Source organism: Pogonomyrmex barbatus, unplaced genomic scaffold (assembly GCF_055798465.1).
Source record: "Pogonomyrmex barbatus isolate J1 unplaced genomic scaffold, ASM5579846v1 scaffold22, whole genome shotgun sequence".
In the NCBI taxonomy this organism is placed as follows: Eukaryota; Metazoa; Arthropoda; class Insecta; order Hymenoptera; family Formicidae; genus Pogonomyrmex; species Pogonomyrmex barbatus.
In genome coordinates this window covers 792,928-819,178 of record NW_028297119.1, presented here as the reverse complement: position 1 = coordinate 819,178, position 26,251 = coordinate 792,928, and the positions used below count along the sequence as shown (strand labels likewise).

Sequence of the window (26,251 nt, the reverse complement as noted above, 5' to 3'; positions counted from 1 at the left end):
CGTGAAATAAATTATACTAAAATTAGTTAATTAGCTGAAAAGTATCTAAAATCACATTGAAATGTTCATGTAATAAAATGGTAAATTTTATAACATATTTTGGCTTCCTATTCTTCTAAACATTATTCTTTGCCATTCAATGCCATTTTACATAAACGTTTCAACTTGGCTTTAGATTTTTTGTAACTGTTTTTATAATCGTATATTTAATTGAAAAATTTTATAATTATTTCATTTCTTGTTATGAAATAAAGATATTTATTTATTTTAACGTTTATTTCTCTTGCAGGTTTAAATAAAAGAATTACATGAAAGTTATCAATGTTCAAAAGAGAAATAAATGATACCCAAAATGGAATTAATGTGTGTACAAATGAAAGATGAGAAATTACGAGATGAGATTAATAAAATTATAACTTTAGTTCGATGTTATCTAAATCACATGTATATATGTAATTATAGAAAAAAAATCTCAAGTATAAAAATGTCGAGACGTGCTTATCGAATATAGAAAGATAGTTAATACTACAAAAGATCACTACAAAAGATCACTATAAAATTACCTTTTTAAAAAAAGGTAAAAAAAGGGTGTTAAGTATAGTGAACGCTTGAAAGAAAAAAGAAACTGTTTACCAACTGTTAACCAAGTTAAAGATAGAATTTAATTGACAAATCTTTTATTTATCTTTTTATTTATCTTTTAGCTTTTATTTTTTATTTTCTTTTTACTCTAACCCCTAGTAGTAGTTTTAATTAAAAAAAAAAATTATGTTACAAAATTGCTATATCTAATGCAATTCTAGTTGTGATCAAACTAAAAAATAAAATCTAACAAGGGGAATACCAAGTGACTGATCGGGGTATTTTGATGCGCTTTATATAGGCTGTTTTTAAGCGAAAAAAAAAACGATACATGTCCGGCCGTTCTTGCCAATGGCCCATAGTTTCTTTACTCTTTTTTTACTCTAATCCATGTGATAGTAGTCTTAATTCTTTTAAAAAAATTTGAATTTTGAATGAAGAATCTTCCTATTTTGATCGAAATGATACTAGCCTTAATTCTTTAAAAAAGAAAATTTTGTTTCTAATAGCCAACTCAAATGACTGTAATAATATAAAAAATTTGTATAAAAGATTTGATGTCAATAATTGGCGCCAAGTTATAGTTCCATAAACATTGAGCTACAAGTCCACCTTAATTAAATTATGTATTTCAATTGTACAAAAGATTTGATATACCACTATTTAAAAAAAAAATAAAACCCAAGTAGTAATATCTTTAATTTAAAAATAATAAAAACCAAATTATATGTATATTTTTCTATCCATTCAAGACTTCTTTTTCTAACCTAAGTGGTAGTAATTATTTAATTATTTAATTATTTACTCTAAAATATTATTATATCACAAAATTGTTTTACTCAAGCTACGTTCTTATCACAAAGAATTAAAAAGTAACAGTACAAAATAAATGATAAAATTGTATTTAAATAAAAAAAATTTTTATGTAAAAACACTTGGCGCTGCTCAGACCAAATAAGGAAAATAAGAAAAATGCAAAATTAATGATAAAATTATTTGAATTGAAGAGAATAAGACCATCATCTCTCTGGAGTACCGGTCGGGGATTCAAAAGAATACATGTATATATGTATATTGTAATATATGTATATATATATGTATCATTGTATTGTTGATATGTTATTCTAAATATGTTATTTGCGATAAATATCATCACATGCCTCGGTAGTCGAAGGGATAAGATGCCTGGTAAGCAGGAGATCCAGGTTCGATTCCTGACTGAGGTGGTATTTTTTCGCAAAATAATTACGAGTTTTCACGACTGGTTCGTGGTCGGGCCCCGCCGTGACGCACATCCTCCCTTCTTATTTGGGAAATTATAAATAAAGGCAAGATTTATTGTTTAATATGATAATTACAATTTTATATATATATATATATATATATATATTCACTTATTCGTGTTCTTTTTAAAGATTTGGGCAGCGCCAAGTGTTTTTACATAAAAATTTTTTTTATTCTTTTAGTTTATCACAACTAGAATTGCATTAGATATAGCAATTCGTAACATAACTTTTTTTTTAATTAAAACTATTACCACATAAGTTAGAGTAAAAAAAAAATAAAAGATAGTCAATTAGATTCTATTTTTTAACTTGATATAATCTAACATAAAAAGCTCGGTGGCGCGCGATGCGCGCGCTGTTATGTTCTAGTATTAGTAAAAATAATTTGATTACCTTTACATCGTAATATCTATGTGACTTTTAACAAGAGGGAGACAGTCAACTTTCGCTTTTCGTATTGTGTACTATACCATATCTGAGCGCGCGAACTTTAAACGATTTCCTAACTCTAAATCTAAATGCTTATAATTTAAAAAGCACTGTAATCTCGACGTTTTGGTATTAGGATTTTCATTTCAAAATGATCTCAATAATCCACCTTTAAGCGTTGTGAGTATTTTCACACACACACACACACACACACACACACACACACACACACACACACACACACACACACACACACACACACACACACACACACATGCACGCACGCACGCACGCACGCACGCACGCACGAACGCACGCAAACACACACCACACACACACACACACACACACACACACACACACACACACACACACACACACACACACACACACACACACACACACACACACACACACACACACACACACACTGTATATACATATATGTGCGTGCGTGCGTGCGTGCGTGCGTGATTTAATTATCTTACAATAATTATCGATCAATTTTACGATTGAAATTACATGCATATGTATATATACATGTATATATACACGTATACATACATATGCATGTAATTTCAATCGTAAAATTGATCGATAATGTATGTATATATATATATATATATATATATATATATACATATATATATATATGTACACATATAATTTCAATCGTGATTTTTTTGCATCTTGTAAATATCAATACAACAAGATAGTAAATGTTTAGTAGAAACAATTAACGTATAGTGTTCCGAAATTAATAAGAGAACATTGTAATTTTTCTTAGGTAAGTAGTAGTAAACATAGTATGAGGTGAGAGAATGATGGGATTGCATGCATGAGTGATTGTATGGTCTCACAGGTGCAGCGAGAGCTCCATTATCTCCAGCATTGACTGGGATATCTTGTGCCATGCTTCTTCTATCTCTCTACTTTGTATTCGTGGCCATCTGAACCTCCTTCATGAAGCTTCTAGATGATCCGGCATGTTATGATGTCCTCTTATCACGTGAGTTCTATCATAATGTCGCGCAATCATATATCATATTAGAAAATAAGTTGACGTTAATATTACATTTGTAATTTTAATGTCGTTTATCTCATGTTGCTACTATCGTATTAATACTATTTTGACGTCAGAAATGGAAAGAGTGTGTGATAGGAATATATCCTTGTATTATTATTTAGTATTTATTCTCAATTTAGATTAAAACTTAAAATTCGACTTATCTTCAATAGTTATGAATTTTCTCTATTAATAGAAGAATTCAAAATACTAAATGTTTCTACTATATAAGGAAACCTCCAAAAATGTCCTTCTCTGTTAGAAACGCGGTTGATAACTCAATCGATCCTATTATTCACACGCCACTGACGGATTCACTAGGAACTACTGCTTTTTTGTTTTTTGTCTTTAGGACCTTTTTTCTCTGTAACGAATTTCTCTCGTAATAGCTACAAGGGCTATATTGTAATTGTGTGTGTGCGTGCGTGCGTGCGCGCGCGCGCGCGCGCGCGCGCGCGCGCGTGTGTGTGTGTGTGTGTGTGTGTATGTGTGCAATAAAGATATGTACAATATAGACGTATAATAATCTGATCCTGTGTTATCATCTTCGTTCGACCAGTCGTCGAGGAGCCGGCACGGCGAATTTTTCTCAACGTCGGAAAATGTGCGGGATAACATCTTTGGCACAGTGCGAAATAAAAACATTACGAGACAATAAACGGCACGAACACGTGCCATCGCGCGCTACCGCGGGCACTGCGACCGCCCGCGTCACCTGAGAGGATTCCGGACTCGGCATAGTCAAGAAAACAAACAAGCGTTCGCCGAATCACCGAGCCGATTCTTCACTGGCTGCGGGAAATTATTGCCCGAATTTGGCCGAACTTGAACCGACCGTAACCGAATATCGGCAAATTCGAATATATAAGCTCCTTCGCAGACGGCAAGAGGTCCCTTTTCCTGGCGACCAGCTACCAAATCCAGAGCTGAGATCGCAATCTCTCTCTCCGAATCCCAAGAACAGTATACCGAGCACGGGAGCTACCGTGCGCAAAGGAGAGTGCCCGTCTATACTATCCGACCACCGAAGCCTCAGAGATAATTCACGAGACAGGGAGCTACCTGTCTCGACCTACTTTAAAATAAGACTCTCTGAAGCAAACTATCTTCCTCAGTAGTCTCGAGAAAGAAAACTGAGGAACTACTCAGCTCAGCTGGGGGCAGAGACTCTTCATCCAAGTCCAAATCCACATTCCAAACGCGGCCACACAACTTAGCATATTTGACTCTCTTAGAGTAAAATATAAAACCTAGAAAAGTTATATGAAAGATGACGCACCGAACAAATTATAGGAATCGCGAATATCTCGACATAAGGCAGGGGTCGGCAAAACGCTGAAATTGGGCCCAAATAAGAAGGGAGGGTGTGCGTCACGGCGGGGCCCGACCACTAACCAGTCGTGAAAACTCGTAATTATTTTGCGAAAAAATACTACCTCAGCCAGGAATCGAACCTGGATCTCCTGCTTACCGGGCAGGCATCTTATCCTTTCGACTACCGAGGCATGTGATGATATTTATCGCAAATAACGTGTTTAGAATAACACGTCAACAATACAATGATACATATATATATATATATATATTACAATATACATATATACATGTATTCTTTCGAATCCCCACGACCGGCACTCCAGAGAGATGATGGTCCTATTCTCTCGATGGATGCAGGTCGGACTGCAGCGGCGACACCCTCCAACGCCATTGGCAAATATACAAATAATCCTCCTGGAGCACGACAGGAGAGATTGCATCAAGCATGGCTCGAGCCCCCGAATAAGAAGGGAGGATGTGCGACGCCTGCGAGTGCCCGCAAGTACCCGCCTGTTGTGCACATGCTCTCAGGAGCGTATCTAATATTTTTAATATTTTGGGATAAAGTTCCGCATTTCTAAATGAAATTTAATTTATGGATCAATCAATTTCAATCTCGACAGTTATTGCATTTTTCAAATTTATTATCTGTTGCCATGCACATTCAAGATAAGCAATAGAAATGAAGAATATATAAATTCACTTCAATTATTACATAATGAATTCGATTGTCGGTTTAGGGAAATGCATGTTTTAGAAGAAGACATTTATTTTTATGACACCTTTTACTGTTAATATTAATATTGTTTCCGCAGATATACAATTAGAATTAATAGATTTAAAATGTGACACTGCTCTTAAAAATCGTTTTTATACAATGACTGACATCGTACAATTTTATTCATATATATCTCAAGAATGTTTTCTTGACTACATGCTTGTGCTGCAAAAATAATGAGTATGTTCGGTTCTACATATTCATGTGAACAATTATTTTCTATTATAAAATTAAATAAATCGCGATTACGCGATTACAGTTAACAGATTCACATTTGAATTTTGCAATAATTCGTTTAAGTTGCCAAAATGATAACACCTGATATATCGTATATAATATCGGAAAACTATGAATCAAATACTAATTAAATGTTATAATAATAATTAAGAGTTGTTTATTTAATATTATTATAAGAATTGTTTATTTAACATATAGATAGTTATTAATTTATGCTAATTCTGGATCTAAATTTGTGCAACACAATATTTTTTTACTCCTTGAAGCCTACAGCACGAACAAACATTCCTGCTATCCCCTCTCCTCACTTTATTGCGCCTAGCCGCTTAAGCACGCTTCATTTTACGCCCCAGCACGCTCGACTGTTGCCCGCGGGCATTAGGCGCCCGCGAGCAGTGCCCACTTGCCGACTCCTGACATAAGGAAACGACCGAATATCTCGACATAAGGAACGGTCATTTTAGCGGAACGCATTCGCCTGCCGTCGCACACCCCGCGCTGTCCGACAGCGCGAAATCAGCTGTACACGCCTGTCTACCATCGCGTACCCCGCGTCTACACGCGCCGTCCTGTCAACACAACACGCGACGCGAGACCAGCTGTTCACGACACATGTCTATATATCTATATATATCCAAGGAAAGCTAACTATCTGTATATTGTTTTGTAACGCCTTGTACATAAGATGCGGTATTCCTGTCTATACATAGATACTCGGAATTATAGTATAAATCAGAACCAAAGTTTCCGTTTTCTTCTTTCCTCCGCACTCGCACCCGCAATTTCGATTGAGCGTATCCCGCGTAAATATGATTTAGAAAATAATTCGCGGAAGGACGCGACACAGTTTTAGACGTATCCTCCTTTATTCAGTTACGTAATTTTGACGACCGTGACAGGACAAAAACATTATTGGTAACGTGTAGATGTAAAAAATAATCGTAAAAAGTAACACGTCATGATGGAGAAGCTAAAGAAGTTTCGTATCTTGTTCGTATAGCATTCATGCATAATCTGAACCTGTTAAATGCAGCATTAGCAGAAGAGAGGCAGATATGTTTTGTGATGATAAGCGAGAAACAAACCGAACTTGAAATTATTGTTACGTCCAGTGGACTTCACGATTCTTTTCTTTTACGGAGCGAATGCGCGAACTCCGATATAAATCATAAAAATCATCAATAATAAACTAAAATAATTTCTTAAGATCTCAAGTTCCGTGGACGCCAGTCTGCCGAACATGTGAACCTCAGACTGTTGAGGGTCTGCTTTTCAAACTAATAAATAAACTATAAAGTCAACTAACAAAATTAACCGAATTAAAATAACAATTGGCAATTATATGCGAGTTATGCCTAAATATAAGAAAACATTTGGTGTACTGGCGAACCATAAAAACTACCAAAGTAGACATTTGGTTTTTTTTTTCACATAACAGACTGCGGACCCGCAGGACCGTCATGGCGATAGTTTATTTATATCCTCCAATCACCCGTACAATTAGAAATGTTAAGATAATGCCATATGTTCAAAAAGATTCGTACCCACAACTTTACTCTCCTCCCTAAAAGTCCTCCTTATCAATAGGATTCATTTTTCTTCAAAAGTCAGACCTAGGATAGGCTAACTTCCACATTGTTAACGAACCGCTAATTCTTATTCGACGGTAACTAAGGAGATGTTCTTAATTTCGGGACTGAAGACCCCCGCGACTCTTTATTACGATTCTCCTCGGAGGAAACTTGCGTATTTTCATCTTGACTCTTGCTTTGATTCTTGTTTTGACTTTCGCTGAAATAACGCAGAAAGTTCTAATTTCTTAATTCTTAATATTGGGCCGGATAAATTAAAATAAATCAGAAATTCTTTTAAAATACTATGTTTAATTTATTTTTCCAAGTTTCTGTTACAACCGGGAATGTTCAATCTTTTTATTCCGTAACCACGTTTGTGACCAACTCCTCGTTATAGAAGCCCAAGAACACTGCGATCAAGCGCTGACCGCCGCTGCCTGCACCCTAACTCCGGTCTCTTTTTTGAATAGCCACTTGCAACAATATTCTTTCTAATCTTCGCAGTAAGTTGCATTATTATCTATTATCTACCCATCTACCATTTAAATAGCAATCCTTTCCTACTTTCCCCTTTCCCTTCATGTCTCCTCACATCTTTCTGAACCTACCATGCTTAAAGTTAGAAACACTTTTACACTTATATTAATGTTGTATTAAAATATTCTTTTATTTTCATTTATTATTATAAAAACCGGGCAAGGCTCTAAATATTTTAACGTAGAGTCTTATTCCGAACTGTCATGACCTCCGCACTCATGTAACATTCACAAACTATACTTACATGCATTTTTGTTCCACACATGTGCAATCATTTGGTAGAATTAAAACCATTTACCGTTATGTAGCGTTTTGATCATTCTACGTATTATTTCCTCTTATACTCTTAAATATTCTTGTATTGTAACCTTATATTGTTTGTTCCTTTTATATTAATTAATTAAATGTTTAGTTTAATATTAAATTGTAACGTCCTCGCTTATGTTGTCGTTCGAGTTCGGATGCGCAGACGTGCTCGTTGCCGGGTTCAGTGAATTAATAAAAGTGTGTGACTCAGTTGTTTGGTAAGAATATATTTTATTTGTTTCGAATCAGGTGGATACACAGCGGTATGGGCTCTCCGGGCATACTTGCTGACGGGCGTGGCAGGCCGCGAAGTTCGTGGTGCGCACGCGATATGCGTGATATGTACGGAGTGCGCAACGCGTATGTCAGGACGAGAGATTGACTCGTGTCGGGACCTACGGGCCGCGCCAGCGATTGGTCAAGCGATGATTCGGTGTTAGCGTCTATGCTTGTCGGGGATCGAGAATACTTCGTCTCATGTGCTCGTAGCGTTGGTAAGAAAACGTTAAGAATGCTCTGTCTCGAAGGAAGCAAGAGTCAAGTATGCTTGGTGGAGACTGAGAATACTGTGTCCCGTTTTCTCACTGTGTGCGGCTTTAGGATGTCGGACGTCGAGTATGCTCGGCGGAGATCAGGAATGCCTGCTCTCGGTTTTCTGGTCAGAGATGCAGACAGGTCGGAGGATCGGATCGGCCTGGTTCTTTTATCCAGATTCGGCCGGGTTTATATACTCGGCCGCATTTGTTCTTTGTTGTTAACAATTTAGCAACAAACGGCGCGCGGGTCGTCGGCGGTATTCGGTACGCACGTGGCGTGTGCTCGGTTGCGCGCGTAATGGTCGGTATGTTCGGTAATGCGCGCGTCGGTCGGCGTGTTCGATAACGGGCGCGCGGTCACACTTACAACTAGAAACGATGCGCGGGAGGCGTATCGTTACAGATTTATTCACTCTTAATTTAACCCTTTCATTACACTCGTTCTCGCCCACTTCGGAGATCGCATATGGTCTTATCCTTGGCAAAAGAGATTAAATTCTCTTCCCTAAATTAATGGACCGACGCATGTACATCACACAGTCGGAGTCGCAGCATCTTCTTCAAGATGTTGATCCGTACCAGCTGACCTGTACGGTACGTCCGACTCGCAGGCACGCTCCAGAGCGGCCATCTGTGAGAGTATGTTTGATGCGTGCTTTCTTGCCCCATCCCTTCAATCCTTAAATAATTATTTCGGGGTCTGGACATTATCAATTAAAAGATATTGAAGATTATGATCGATAGCGACACGAGTGAAGAACAGTTTACACATGAAACCGAGACGGCGATTATAGTGTAAAATATTAAGCTAAGATTGCAGTAGATAATATACGATATATACGATAATATACGATAACATCGATTGATCGTGGCCAATCGATAGCTGTCGCTCAGGATGTCGGACAAGCGATGCAAGCTTCCAAGGACATGCGTGCGTAAGCTGCCAAAAATAGAATTACCAAAATTTAGTGGAAAGCTGAAGGACTGATTGCAATTTTGGAACTTATTTAAGAATATACACGAAGATCCGACGATTACCAAAGAGGTCAAGTTCCAGTATTTGTTAAAGACAATTATGAAAGATTCTAGAGTAATTAATAAGCAGTTTTCCACTAATGGCAATTAATTATGATAAGGTGATTATGAGCTTAAAAAATCGATTTGGCAGAGAGGATCTATTCGTAACGGTAGAAATGCGTATACAACTGCATTATTCGCGCATACGAAAGGACCGGGAGATATCTATGTACAGTTTGTTGCAATCAAATCCAGATTAACTCCGGTAAAAAAGACATACTTCGGTTGAAGTTGCTTGCCATTGGTGTTAGATTGGAACTCGTTAAAAGATTCGTTGGATGTGGGAAGAATAGAGATTTCTTTCTGATCGGATTCTATGACGGTTTTTGCTTGGATAAACAGAGATAAGCCTTGGAATTTGTCTTTAATTGAGTAAAAGAAATACATTATCAAATCCGAATTAATTGCATCATATTCTAGGAATTATGAATTTTCAGCAAATCTACCCTTGGTAATTCTATTGTGAGGATACAGCATAACATTTAATAGAATCCCAGTGGTGGGAGGGATCAAGCCATCTAAGCAATAGCCACAATACAACAGCCTATACATAACAATAGCCTATCGAGAATCATACTACAAATGAAGGAGATCAACAAGGAGAAGAAGTTGATCAATAAAAAGGAGATTCGGTCGAGCGATGTATTATTGAAAGAAATATGCATGCTTGCCCTATCACAAGAAGAAGGTTGGTATATGAGAAGGCTAGTTACTTGAAGATAGTATGGCATGAATTCTTCGTTTTGTTAGTAATTGCCGAACGTCACAAAGTTTGAGATTATTAGATGAATTGACTGCGAAGGAGTTCACTGTAGCGGAGCTCATGATTTTAAGATTTAAGCTGAGCTCATAATTTAAAATTAAACCAATAAGACTCCAAGAAAGAAGCAGGATAAACGATACGAAATTCAACACCTTAAACGTGTACGTGTATGGGAAGATAACGGCGCGGTGCGAGGTTGGTCACGCGCTTGTAGTCACGGTCGTGGCGCGGTGCGAGATGCTCGCTCGCTTGCGTGGCGCAGCATCGGTGCGGCGCGGGACGCATCCACGCTCGGTGGTACGGCGCGTGGTGCGACGCGGGGTGCGCTAGCGCTTGGTGGTGCGACGTGTGGCGCGGTGCGGGGGAATACCACGAAAATAGGTATATTTTCGTGGTATTCTTGCTTTGCTCCGACGCTTCGGAGTTCGCGAATTTACAGCGATTAAAAAAGGGAAGCATAAATGCCTCTTGCGGCCACTGCCGCACTCCGTCTGTTGTTCGGCAGTCCCTGACGGATGGACGGTCGGAGGAAAATCGGAGGAGGAACGGAGCGGAGGGATGCGCTCCGTTACAAAACTATTTGACAAAATTGTGCCACAAGTAAAGCCGCACATAATTTTAGTCTTGGCAATGAAAGCCGTTTCAATGGAGCTACTCTAGATTTAGAACAGACTAACATTACTTGCATCTGTAAGCTATTTGATGATCTCACATAAATGCAAGCCCCGAACGCCGACTCGCTGGCGTTCGCAAATCCATGCAGTTGCAAAGTCACGAGCTGTATTATGCGGATTTGTCTTGGAAATGAAATGTTATTTAACTCGATCAGGCTATCTTGAAAGTTCTTCCAAGCAATGTGAATTTCATTTGAAACTGCTTCATCCTACTTTAGCTGTCGTTTTCATAAACCTTGAAGAATTATCTTTGTCTTGATTAAAACTGGTCCTAAAGGCCCGAGTGGATCATAGAGAGAAGCTAAAATTGCGCTAAAATAGAATGTTTAGTTACCTTAGATGTCGCTTAATGTTTACTCGGTACACTAGAATATCTTGTTGTGGATTCCACAGAATACTTAGGGTTCTATGTGTTTCAGACAATTCTAAACATATGTGCCCTTGTTATTTATCTGTACTGGAATCAATGAGCTCCGGATGATTGGAAGTCCATTTCCTTAACTTGAAACCTCCACTATCCAGCAATCTTGTAACTTGATTTCAACATTATTGCTTGTGCTAGGGTTTTCAATCCAGTCAGTAAATCATCGACATAGATGTTCCTTTTAATTATTTTTACCAGTAGGTAATCTTGAGAGCCATCTTCTGCTAATCACTTCAGTGTACGAAAAATTCAGTGTTCTCTAAATAAAATGCTGACGATGTTCCATATGTTACTGTATTAAATTCATAGATCTGAATATTTTTTTCGCTATTATTTTCTCAAAATATTTTTTGATATTGACGCTCTTCTGGATGTATGAACACTTGTCGAAACATTTTTTCGACGTCTGCAGTAAAGACATCACACTACATTGTGTAAGCGAAATCTCATAATTATAGAAATAAGATCTGGTTGTACGACAGGAACAACAAGTAGGATATTATTCAGAGAAAGGCCAGTTGTTGAAGCATCGAACACTATCCTCAGTTTCGTAGTGGTGCTTGAATCCTTTGAAACAGCATGATATGGAAGGAAACAGCCTTCCCGTAAGACATCCTTTTCTTTAGCGGACTCTCTACACTCCATCATGTGTCCTAAAGCCTCGTAATTCTGCAGAAATTGACGGTAATCTTCGTACAGCTCCCGATTAGTTTCCTTTCTAAATTACGGAATTGTTACATCCGAGGTTCGAGAGGAGAGATAATACCTTTGGTCAGGAGGGGGAACTTGGGTGGACGGAACTGTTTTTGCTCTCCCAGATCGACGTCGTGGGATCGAGCCACGAATCGAACGCGCCCTAAGAGCACAGGGGTCAATGTCGGTGACGCTGTAACCCTTATCTGACCGCTAGCGCGGTCGGTGGTCCGTTTTTAGATCAGAGAACCAAATCTCTTTAACCAGGGATGCACCTCTTCAGGGAACCATTCTCTTTCCGAGAATGATTTGGGGTCAAGATTTTTTTTAAAATAAATAAATTGAAACGCAATTCGGATTAACTATGATTTAATAAAAAAAGAAAATACAAACATCTTAATTCTATGCTCCTATGAAATAGCAAGCGAACACAAATGTTAAAGTGTACATTTGAATATTTTCGTTACATGGAAAACTTTCGTTTACAAAACTTTCATTTACATAAAAACAAACTTTATATAGTTGAGAATCTGGTTGTTTCTAAATTCTCAATTGTTCTAATTGGGACAAAAAGTTGGTTATCACGAGCATATCAACGTGATTGAAGGTGTGACGGAGGATTAGGATGAGCGCTGCGGAAAACTTTGACAGGAACGAGATAGGGAAGAGGATCACGGGAAATGTACATAGGGATGGTGTCGTGAAGTTGATGTTTCGAGATTTCTTCCCAAAACTAGTTGTCGGGCTTAAATTTTTTTTTTATGTAGAAAACTCCTGGTGATGGAGATCGTGGTGTGAGAGATCGAGGAAATGGGCGGATGAGATAGTAAAACTTCTAACACGTCGAAGTTCTTTGGGATGCACTGATTTTCGAATTCTGCCGCGGAGCAGAGGGCGGTGGCGTACTCTTGTAATGAAATATTCGCGAGTCTTGATTTTATTTTGATCAACTGCTCTACGAGTTCCCCGGCGTATTCAGTTTCGCGACGAATCCGCTTGTTTTGTTTCTCCCGTCGCAATGCCCGCTTTGTTTGTTTGTTCGGATGGCCGTTACTTTCGTTTGATTCACTATGATAAATGTAAGAGTTAAATTAGAGTGAATGAGAGAGGTGAAAGAATTGAGGAATCATGGTAGAGTAACTTCACCGAGTCAATCGGCGGCTTGCCAATTTGGAATGTGGGGGGGGTGATTTAAGGAAACAATTAAGTTAAGATTGCGAACAGCCAGTCAAGCGGAAAAAAATGATAAAGACAGGCTTACTTTTGTTTGTGGCAGGGCGCAGATGATAGACGAGAGCTGTGGTGGGTTGGCTGCCTCATGAATCACACGGAAATGAAGTTTCGCGCACAGATTCTACTGGAAATATATTTTGGTAACTTCTTCGAATCCCGTCCCGTCCGTGAAGATATGAAGCGAAGAGAAGAGAAAGCGATCCGCTCCAAATCGCAGTTTATAAAAGGTTCCAGAAGGGTGGGAATATCTGAGGGCATGATGAATTTCCGCTGATGAATTTGGCTGTCGAATGATAGTTTAGAAAAATTGCGAGTATAAGGGAAGGAGGGGAGCGGTATTCTGTGGATTGTGGTTGTTTTTATGTTTCCGGATTTTCTAGCGAATGACGGAATTAGTTAGTGAAAATTTCATCCGCCATTCCACACCCTCAATTATTCATTGGTGTGCCCACCAACGGCCGCTAATCGCTTCTTCTTGATTGACGTTTCCTTAGTTTCCCCACCAGTTTGGGGAGTATCGCCCTCGTGAACAATCCGATGCGTTTCTCATCCATCAAGAATTTGATTTTGTTAATATTTCGAATTTTATTAGTACGTTATAAATCTTTCGCCGACAAAGCTGTTTTTCACAAAGAATTATTTTTTGATGGCGAGACGTGTCTCGAGAGGAATTTTCGTATATTTGTTTAGGATCTTTCTAGATCGTTCGAAGTGCTTCGTTTCTCGATTAGCAGCTGTTATCTTTCTTCGAAAGAGAAGAATTCGTGAAGGACTCCTGGACGTAACAGAATCTTCGCAGGGCAATTTCATAAGATTCATTAGACCTTCCCTTTATTCATTGAATAGCAATCTTACTTATAGTGACCTGAAGGGAATCTCTCAACTGTCTTCTCATAGTATTGTTCACACGCTGTCTCTTCCGGTGATAATATCTTCCTTGATGGTAGTTCTTCTATCTCTCAGAACCTGTGCACTGCTTCCTCTAAAGTGCTTCGCGAGAAGTGACATAAGTTATTTGCGGTAGAACCTGAGGAATTAATTTTCCCAGATAATCTTCCAACCTAACACAGTCTTTTACAAAACAATTGAATTTAATTTAATCTGTCCAATACATACATAACAAATGTTAGAAATATTCTGCTCCGATGAGCAGGTTTACGTAATCTGGATGATTAAATTGAGGATTCGCTAGTTTAATAATCCTTAGGATAGTTAAGATTTCGCGATCTATAATTCTCAATGGTAGCACATGTGTTAACTTTGATAACCAAACAATTAAGCTTAAGTTGAAATACATTATATCTGGACTTGATGGTTATTTGTGTTGAAGCTTTAATGTCTCTTCAATCCCCTTGATAGGAATGTTTACTGTATTCCTGCGCATTCTTACACAATTCAGATATAAAGTTGGATTGTGATCCAGCGTCTAAAACGATTCTATATAATTGACTTTGTCCTGAAGCATCAATAATATTACTATAGACAGAATTATCTGTAAGACATCATTCAATCTTGAACTTAAAGCTTGACTAGCAATCTTTGAAGTTATTTGTTCTCTGTCTTGATCATTCTGTTGTTCACTCTTTTCCTTACTCGTCAATACGTGTATTATTCGATTGATGTGAATGCAACATTATGATGTCTGCGATTACACTTTTTACAACTACTCGCCTTACATTCGTTTACCCTATGATTTGCTCTAAAACAATTAAAACACAAATCCTAATCGTTTAATGTTTTTTGTTTTGTCGTAATGACTGTCGTAATAGCTTTGAATTTCTCACAATTTTGAACACTGTGTTTTTGTTCGCAGACATGACATTTGACCTTATCTTGTGTTTCGAATAGAATGTGTTTCACCTTGTTAGAAGTTGTTTTACCTAATTTTAACATTTTATTGCTTACGGTATTTTCGTGACTTGATGCTTCACTAGGCCTCTAATACATGACATTTGTTGTACAAGAATCTCTAGTATTGCTCAAGTGTAGGCATATGTGCCATCTAAAGATTTTTCCCATTCTAATTGAGTTTGTTTATCTATTTTAGAATCAAGTGAAGAAATAACGCATTCCAACCATCGACAGATTGCCTCAAAGTCTGAATTAGTGAAATCTGAATTAATCTGAAGTAATGATTGTATATGTTTAAGCGCAGTGTCTATCAGTGTACTCAAATTCGTTACAGATTCCTTTGACACATTTAGTAACTCGAATAGAGCCTTGACTAATTTTGAATAATGATACGCTTGTTGTTATATCTAGTCTCTAATAAATTCCATGCAATGTCATAATTCTCTGCAGTCGATGATTGAATGATTCAATGATTGAATAATTTGTGCTGCATTTCCAACTAGACAAAACTTAAGATAATTAAATTTTTGTACAAGTAGAATTTTTGTATTGTGTACTAATAAATGTATCTTCGAATTTTAGCCTTCTTTATATTTATCAAATTTTGGTAATCATAGGAAATTTGACACCTGTGTCAGCCGAGGTCAGATTTGACAACTGTGATAACATTGTTTGAAAGTCTGAGTCACCTGTTATTCGACTCGAGGAGGGTGTACCTCTTTAATTTTCTTCTAGGATTTCTTGCGCTCTCGCGCAAGTTCAATACATTGAAAATAATTGTTTCCGAATAACTGTCTCGTCTCACTATCATTACTGTTTTCAGCTATCTCGATCTCTAAATGGATATCCTCGAAGTCTGAGAATAAAGATTTAATCTTCTCATAATGGACTTTCAATATGCTATAGTTATCGGGTACGTAGTCATCAAGAAAAGTTCTAAATCTCGTTAAATTCGCCTTCATTAAATCTCGACTTCTTTAGTTTAGCCAATAATTCGTTCTCAGACATTGTGTATTGTCTATTTAAGTAATCTCTAACTTAAGTAGTCTCTAACTGTCAACCTCAAATTGATTCATACACTATGTGTCTCGATTCCTTATAACGCGTGTTTCTAACTGCTTAACTTGTATCCGCTATGTGAGGACTAATGTATTGTACGTAGAAACTTAATATTTATTGTGGACTGTAGATTTGCAATGACTTAATCGCTAATACTTAACTCTATTTCTCGTATGCACGCGATAACCGCGATAGCCAGGGCTCAGAGATAGAGAGAGGGAGGTAGAGAAATCTGGAAATCTGAACTCTGAACGCCCTCTATCTTCTCTCGATCCATCCTCATAAACAGCACGCTACCTAGAAAAGCGAAACTCTTACAAATCCGAACAATAATCCTATTCGGTAATACAATTAATATTTTCTGATTAACTTAAACTAATGAGTACATAATAAGGAAAATGAAGAAAAGATTACAAAAATATATAATAAAAAAAATAATAAGAATTGTATATAATATGCGTATGATAACTGAAGATTAATATGGGTAACGATTAATGAGAGTTAAGGAGGAGAGTATTCTTGATGTTTTTCGGGAGATAGGATTATTAGATCGATAGGATGGGATTCTTCGTCTTCTAAATTTAAATCTTCAAAGAGAAGTTTACCATCTTGGAATAAAGGACTTGGAGGTAGGGCGTAGAAGTCGAGAAGGTATTCTACATCGGATGGATGCACGGAAAAATAACTAGGTGCAATTGATTGATATTGACGTTGTATCGGGGCGGAAGGAGGAATAGAATTAAATGAAAATGCTGAAGGTTGATTTAGGAAGGATTCAGCAATAGTTAATGTTGATCGGCTCTTTCGATATCTGCTTAGACTTCTTGAAATAATCAACGAAGAGCAATGAGAAACGCGCGGGAAGTGCGCAATTAATTATATAATTCTTCTTTAGTCTAAATAAATCTTCATAAGCGTATGGTTTACCGAAGATACATAAGCAGGATACATTATCCATTTAGATTGATTGTTTCTTGCGTTGACAGTCCGCTATATATGTTTTAGCATCATCTCTCAACAAACTTATTATGAAGAACATTTCAAAATCTAATACTGGCATTGATAACAGTTTTCAAATTATCCAAAAATTATCAGATTTGCATATTGAAGATTATTCATTAATTTCCTTGGATGTAAAATCCTTGTTCACAAATGTTCCGTTTGACTTGGTAATGGATAGCATTTCCAAACGTTGAGATATAGTACCGAATTGTGACATCTCCAAGAAAGATCTCTCGCTTTCTTAAAGCGATTTCTTTGATTCTGCATTCCACATACTTTAAATTCGATAATCAGATTTACAATTTTTACAAACAAACTTTTGGTCTACCCATGGGTTCTCCATTGTCCCCGATTATAGCGACTTGATAATGAGGGCTCTCGAGGAGAGGGCAATTGAGATAATAAACATTGACTTGCCATTTTACTACCGTTACGTTGATAATATTGCCCTGGCTATTCCACACAGTAAAATTAAAGATACTCTGGAGACTTTCAATTCTTTCCACCCACATTTACAATTTATAATTACATGTGAGGTTGGTGGAAGAGAGTTGAATTTTTTGAAAATTACCATGAAAATTGTGAATAAGGCATTTTGATATCATAAGTCGACCTTTTCTGGGAGGTATTTAAACTATCTCTCGCAACATCCTCTGTCCCAGAAGAGAAGTATAGTTTATGGACTTGTAGATAGAGCCTTCTCCTTGTCGCATCCTCAATATCATCAAAAAAACTTGGAATTTATAGTTTCTATGTTAAGCAATGATTATCCTCTTAATTTTATTTTTAACTGCATATCTCAAAGATTAAAACTCTTATTTTTTAGAAATGACGATTAAACATACATTAAACATTGACAAGGAATTTAGCGACAATGACAATACAACTAAATGGTTCACCGTTACCTTTTAACTCGGCTATTGTAGGTAAAGTTAAAGCAATTATAAATAATCAAAACACTAAATTATCTTTCTTTAGCTTGAATAAATTAAATAAGTCGAGCTCATAAAGATAAGAACCCTGTGGAATCATGTAAAAATGTTATATACAAGATTGAATGCGACAATTGTGACAAGTGCTGTGGGGCAGACCAATAGACAATTGAAAATTAGACTAAGCGAACATCGTAGTCAGAAATACAAATACCAAATCTATCATTACGGATCACAGATTGTTCTAATTGGTTCTAATCATGATTTTTCTTGGATGGAGTCAAATACTAGATACCGAACGTGACTGCGACAAACACTTAATTTCGGAGATGTTGTTCATTAAATTACAAAAAAATACACATTGAATTTACAGATAGACATGGAATGCCTTCATCATTCGTACATTTCTGTTCTCGACAAGTTATAATTTTATTCTTGATCTTTATGTTTTTGATTATTGTATCCTGATTTAATAACCTTTTATTATGTTTATCACAATTATACACTGTCTGACTGTCTTTTGACTTGCACACTTAAAAAATTTATTAGCGGTTAAATTTTATTAGCGTTTTTTTAAAAAAATTTCATTTGACGATACGTCTTTTTGTATTCACATTTTAACATCATGTACGGCTTAACTCTATTGTGGTAAGTGTTACAATAGTTGGTTAAATCCACTTAAAATCTTATCGGTAGAAATCAATTATATTGTGTTATGGCTTCATTAGGGACAAGATTAAAACATTTCCCTCATGACATGGCAACCGGCACACCGCGTGAGCAACACACAATTTATCTTGCATTACATTACATTAGAGAGTGCAGTCTTGATTAATTTCTTTTCACTGAGGAAAATTGAGCCAAAAACGTTTGAAGATTTATTTGGACAAAAAAAAAATTTTTTTAAAAATTAAAAAAAATTTATTTAAAATAAAGAAGAATTATATAATTAATTGCGCACTTCTTACCGCGCGTTTCTCATTGCTTTTCGTTGATTATTTGAATTGTTGAGAAACTCATATCATTAATTAGACTTTTTGGTTCGGCCCTGACATTTCCGATGATTCCAACCACAACTACGACAACGATAGGATAGTTTTCTAATATCGCGTTGTCGAATTTTAGAAGCTAGGACTTCCATTGGATTCACTAGGAGGAAAAAGATTGATTAATGAAGAGAGGTGTGAATGCGTATGAGAGAGAGAGAGAGAGAGAGAGAGAAAGAGAGAGAGAGAGAGAGAGAGAGAGAAAGGAAAGATCAACCAGGAGCCTTGTATAGCTCTAACCAATTAATAAGAGTGAGAGAGGAAAAGGAACTGCAACCGGGAGCCTCGCATAACTCAGATCAGTTTAATAACACAGAGAAAGAAAAAGGAAGAACAACCGGGAGCCTCGCATAGCTCTAACTAGTAATAGAAAGAAAGAAGAAAATAGAAAGAAAGGAAGAAGAACTAGGAGCCTGGTATACCTCATCCCAGTTAATGAAAGAGAGAGAGAGAGAGAGAGAGAGAGAGAGAGAGAGAAAGAGAGAGAGGAAAAGAAAATACAACCGGAAGCCTCGCATAGCTCTAACCAGTTTAATGAGAAAGAGAAAGGAAAGAAGAGATAGATTTGAGCGACATGAAGCAGAGAAATAAAAATCTGAAATTTAATTGATTAATAGTTAATGAATGTAGAACTCATTGTTGATTAGCTGGAGCGATTATGTCGAAAGAACAAGTTTTGACTTTTCTTCAGAAAGTTGGGATCTTCGTGCACTGAGTCGCAATTTTTGAATGGTTCGAATGGTTTATGAATTTTTTCATCTGATAAACGTACAAAGGTAGGATCTTCATGTACGTGAGGTAACTGGAGCAGATCTGCAAATAAAAGAATATGCTTTTGACCAAACCAACCATCATCACAATCAACAGTATCATTGAAGTATTTAAGTCGTAAGTGTATATACATTAAATTAGATATCATTGATACTTCATCATTTATAATAAGAATAACATCTTTAAGGTCCGATTGTAAAATTTATAAAACATGATCAGATAAATATTTATACCTACGAATATGATCATGTTCAACAGATTGCTACCTGTAGCAATCTGTCAAACTATCTATATTAAACGCTGCTATACAGTACATGCTGTTATAGCAATATCTTTGTTGAGATTTTGTTTTATCCAGCATTTAATTGTTTTAATCAAGAAATTTTGCCAGTACTTCTTCCTAACATATAATCGTAGTATCGATTTATCTGACATTACTGTATTAGTAACTTTATCAGTCTTTTTTTATGCATATTCAATTTTGAAATCATTTCAGATATATCGACTTCCTCGCCATTTCAGATATATCCTTCCTTTGTCATCAAGATCTTTAAAATCTTGCATCGCTTCACCAGCTTCAACATTTTGAACATCTATTGGATTATCAAAATCATCTTGAGACATGCCCTTTTTCCAAATTATCAAGATGTTCTTGAAATAATTGCTTCGCATTTTCAAATTTTGTAATTCCTTTTTGTAATTCCTCTAATTTTTCATGATACTGTAATGCTTTCGTAAGATGAAATTTTACTTTGTAAAACGATACTATATAATTATCACATCCATTTTTTAATTCTTCTATTTTCTGTCATAGTTGAAACAGAAGAAGCAATGAAAAGAAATATTTATCCACGTATTGATCATCCACATCACATCTATAATGATTAGTGAGATAGCTGTGCTTTCGCCGTTTAAGATAATAATTATTATCCATTCAAAATTTTTCCTCGTGGTTTGGTCTTCGTAATATCATACTGTCGTGCAAATTCATAATGACATCGATTCTGATTCTTCCAATCTATGTGGATAAGGATTGTCTATTATAGATGGAAAATAAATCTGTAGAATCACCATCAACAGCTTCAACTTCCTTACAGCTTTTAACTTTTCTGTATCATATCTGATTAACATCTAATCATCTAATGGTCATGTTTAAATCAATTCCATATAAAGAAATACCTAGCAATGTATTAGCAGCTTCAAGAGGTCCACATACCTTATTGTTCGTGAATCACAAACCAATATTCCAAAGAAAGCTTGACAATGATTTATTTTTATCATTTTTATTATTTATAACCGTATCAGATAATTCACACTTTTCTGGTTTATTCATATACTTTGTAATATAATAACTAGAAATAATGATTTTTCATCAATAAATTGTATATCCATATTTCCACGCAAGAATAATTGATTATAGTCGTTAATATTAATTTCAATTTGTTCGAGGTAGATCGTAAAGTCTTTTATGTTTTAATTATTTCTTACCTGCTATTAAACTTATGACATCTCATAACAAATATTTCCGTAACGACAGAAAGAGGAAAACTGAAACGACATATACAAATAATTTTACGTCCTTCCTTCTTACAACGAAGACAGTAATGTTTATGTCGTTGATGCATATTAACTCGTCTGTATAATAAATGAAATCTTTTGATCCGATAGTTTACAATTTATGTATTGTAAAATAAATTTAGAAATTTTTTTTGCAGAAGATTTCCCAATAATTGACGCATTTTTAATTCAAAGCAATAAATGAAAATGCTGTATACCTCTACCTTGGTATTCTCGTCACCAGAAATAATTTGTTATCTCTCTGATCTCCAGATGATCTGTGGAACAAATAAAATCAAGCATTGCCCGAAACTTATTATCGAGATATCTCGATGTAAGGGGTATATATATATATATATTGTTGCGGCCGTGCGGTATTCCGTTCGGCGCTGCTAAAAGATAATCAATATCAATCGATAAGAGTTTGAATAGAGGATCGGCCCTTGGCAACGCGTCGTTCTCCGACTGTTTTTCAGATTTGACGGCCAGATTTCGCGGTGGCCGGACGCGTTTCTGTACCGTTGGATTAATAAAGAGCGAGTCTTTCCTAAAATAGTGTTCTTCTTTTCCGAAAGCGCTCCGCCGAGTATCGCGATCACGGGAAGTAACGCCGCGAACGCAACAATTTTGGGGGCTCGTCCGGGATCGAATTTTTTGATTCGTGTGTGTGTGTGTGTGTGTGTGTGTGTGTGTGTGTGTGTGTGTGTGTGTGTGTGTGTGTGTGTGTGTGTGTGTGTGTGTGAGAGATAATGGCGGAGCGACAAACAGAAGAGATGGGGACTGGACAGGAAGAGGCGAAAGGTCGGAGAGTAATCTCTGCGAGAAAAAGGGCCTGTACTCGAGCGGAAGGGCCGGAGGCGTCTCCGAATTTGGAGGAGATTCTTCGCTTAACGTTGGAGGAGCTTCGCTCTCTGAGGGAGGAGCGCGCTCGTCGAGAGACAGAAACATTTTCAATGCCCGGTCTGCAGGAAGAGATTTCGCAACGTCCGATATCAGGCCAGTCATTTCCTTTTTCAAATTTTAATTCCGACTTGAAACTTAAGCCCGATATTTACGACGGTAGTGTTCCGTTGCGCGAATATCTTACGCAGTTTAATTTAATTGCGCGGGCGAATAATTTGGGAAACGGAGAGGGCGGAGAAGGCTGTCGTATTAGCGTCATGTCTTCGAGGAAAAGCGCGTGCGATTTTGGAAGGGGGCACGGATTTTGAGAACTCTCAATTTGAAAATTTAGTCGCGCGTTTAGAGCTACGTTTTGGAGAAAATTTATCCTCGCAAAATTATTATTATCAATTTACGAATCGAAAACAGAAATTCGGAGAAGATTTAGCTGCATTAGGCTCGGATATTGAGCGTTTATCTCGATTAGCTTATCCTGAATGTTCTCCTGGAGTTCGTGACAAAATTGCTTGTTCTCAATTTGTAGTTGCATTGTCTGATGTTAAACAGACATTGCAGCTAGAAGGATTAACATCTTTGAGGGCCGCGGTAGAAAGAGCTTTGGCTATTAAAATTATTAGGGAGAATTGTTTAAAAGAGCGGAGAAATTTTGATTTTAAAGAGGTTAAAGATTGCTCGAATTATAAGAACAATCCTGAAGAATTTTAAGTAGAGGTTTTCGGGGCCCGGTTTTCCAATTTCGACATTACTTTTATTTCTTGTTAATTATTTTGAGTTACTGTGTTCTGTTTTATCTTTCTTTAAGCTTCCTTTCGTCGTGAGAAGCGTCATGGGGAGATCCTCGAGCCTGAGCACCAAGCAAGATCTTCAAACTCGTGCTTCAAATTGAAAAGAAGTCTGCCTCGCCCCCGGTTTTCCGAGTCGTGGTTTTTCCGGGGGACGATGGGCGAATGCCGAGGCAGGGGCTTAGTGTGTCTTTTAGAAAGACGAAAGGGTCCACGACGATTACCCCCACTTTGCCCGAAAAATAGAAAAGAGAAGTGCGCAAAGCTCAAGACGAAGAGTCAAGAGTGAAACGCGCGAGAATTTCAAGAACAAGATTCTTCTGAAGAGTAGAGAAGACTGGGATTGGAAGTAGCGGCGCCCGGTAACCTGAGGCAGCAGCCTAGGGTAGGGCAGGAAGTCGCCAGGAGCCCAGAAGTCTTTTCCTAAGAGGAAGTTCTTGAAAGAGGAAGAATTGTCGGGACGACAATTTTATGAAGAGGGGGGCAGTGTTGCGGCCGTGCGGTATTCCGTTCGGCGCTGCTAAAAGATAATCAATATCAATCGATAAGAGTTTGAATAGAGGATCGGCCCTTGGCAACGCGTCGTTCTCCGACTGTTTTTCAGATTTGACGGCCAGATTTCGCGGTGGCCGGACGCGTTTCTGTACCGTTGGATTAATAAAGAGCGAGTCTTTCCTAAAACAGTGTTCTTCTTTTCCGAAAGCGCTCCGCCGAGTATCGCGATCACGGGAAGTAACGCCGCGAACGCGACAATATATATATATATATATATATATATGTATATATGTATATGTATATGTATATATATATATATGTATATATGTATATGTATATGTATATATATATATATATATATATATATATATATATATGTGTATATATGTATATGTATATGTATATATATATATATATGTATATATATATATATATATATATATATATATATATACATATATATATATATATATATTTCCTGTGGAGGGAGGATAATAAAAGGGGATAATTTATATCAAAACATTGATTATCGAACTGTTGTAAAATTACTACAACAGTACAACTACGTTGGAAGACCGTACTTGTAATAATGCGTAGTTGGTGATATAACTGTTTGAATTTATTTCATTTAGAGAATTTAGCAACCAAGAACCTGCTTGTCAAGAAAAATGGCTATATTTCTCGTTGTAATTTGTTACAAATATATTACTTTTGATGAAAGCACGAGCATCATGGCAGAGCAGAGAAGTTATAGTTATGCGATACCTTATGTAAAATTGACAACTCATTTGTAATTGATCGATTTGTAATGAATCGTTATGAAAAATTTCTTCGAATAATAAATACATGTACTTTTAAGAAAATGCCACAATTACTACAAAATATTTATAAATGTACAAGAAGACAAGATTGGAATAAGAATAAGGTTATACTCATGTTTGTTACATTGATTCGACTCTTTGCAAAGCAATGTCTCTTCCTATTCAATTATTATACGCGCATTTCCCAAAAAAGAAAAGATATATTAAACATTTAGTTTGTCGAATGACTTCCTTCTATCATAAGATATTAAATCTGGTAAAAGCTTTAACTTCTGCTGATTTAGATACATTAAATAATATTAAAACATAGGAAAATTAAATAAAATTATAACATAGGAAAAAGTAAATATGTACAAACATCAGCCTATATGACTATTTTGAGTGATGAAGATACTATTTCCAAATATAACAAGGCGTTTAAAGCTCTGAATAAATGTTCCATGGATACACCTCGACATGTTTGTGTATCACGTGAGAGATTTTGTTCTAAAAAAAAAATGGGTCTGAAAATAATAAACTTAAAGCAAATGGATACATCTCCGATTTGGAGAGATTTAATCATACTATCGCACTTCCGAGGCGGTCACTCGCACAATTCGTATTCACGCGACTCGCGGAAATAAATAGAGACCGTTTACAAAGAGAGAACTTTAATAAGCTCAATAACTATTATACAGCTCGTTTTACAATCTTTAAGCTTCTCAAAACCATTCCGCACGAATCTTTATCAAATTTTAAATCAATCGATAAACATAAACAATGGTGCATTGGAACGATCTTCATAACATTACTCGCCAAAAGCGAACGGACCACCGCTCGGCCACAACAATACATATAAAAAAATTATATTAAGAATAAATTATTATATATTATATATTATATATTATATATTATATATATTATATATTAAAATAAATAAATTAAATTATATTCAGAATACATATGTGATTATTGCGAACGAAAATTCCATAATGGTAACCTGAAATTTTACCTGCGTATTTTATTTTAAATAATCTCTTTGTACATCATATACCTGATGTGTGATAACATCTCTTAACACATTCGAAAAAATTCTTATACAAAGAGCTAAGGCATTTCAAACTGTTGTTAAAATGGGAATCGGTATTAATAAAAAATTGTCTGAAAAACAAATCATAAACCAAAGTGAACGGCAGAAAAGTGAAAGGCAGAACATTTCACCGCTTCCTTTGCAAGAAACATGCAACAAATTAAGAATACTGATCCAATCTTAAAATGTACATTTTAGTTAAAGGTATTCCGAGTCTAAAGTCTAAAATCTAAAATCTAAAATTATTTGGGAAGAAATGGTAAATGTAAAAAAAAATATTCAATGTATTAACATGGTTGAAACGCGAATTCCAAGGAATGTTTGCAGATGTTTCAGCGGAATCCACAGGACTTTAAGCGTCGTTTCGTCACTGTGAACGAAATGGATACACCACTACAGCCTGAGACTAAAGAACAATCTAAACAATGGGTTGCCGGGGAATCTGCACCAA

General features: G+C 36.4%; 1 protein-coding gene, 1 non-coding gene and 2 pseudogenes across 12 annotated transcripts in view; 3 read left to right on the top strand and 1 right to left on the bottom strand.

The window, feature by feature from the left end:
* The window catches only part of LOC105427296 (chromatin assembly factor 1, p105 subunit), a 798,730-nt gene that overhangs the window by 626,938 nt on the left and 145,541 nt on the right, over positions 1 to 26,251 (top strand). The window lies entirely within an intron of this gene.
* Positions 4,797 to 4,868, bottom strand: TRNAT-GGU (transfer RNA threonine (anticodon GGU)). Its single transcript has one exon. It is a non-coding gene; the product is annotated as a tRNA-Thr (tRNA).
* Positions 13,562 to 25,633, top strand: LOC148936404 (uncharacterized; annotated as a pseudogene).
* On the top strand, positions 24,579 to 25,668 carry LOC148936403 (uncharacterized; annotated as a pseudogene).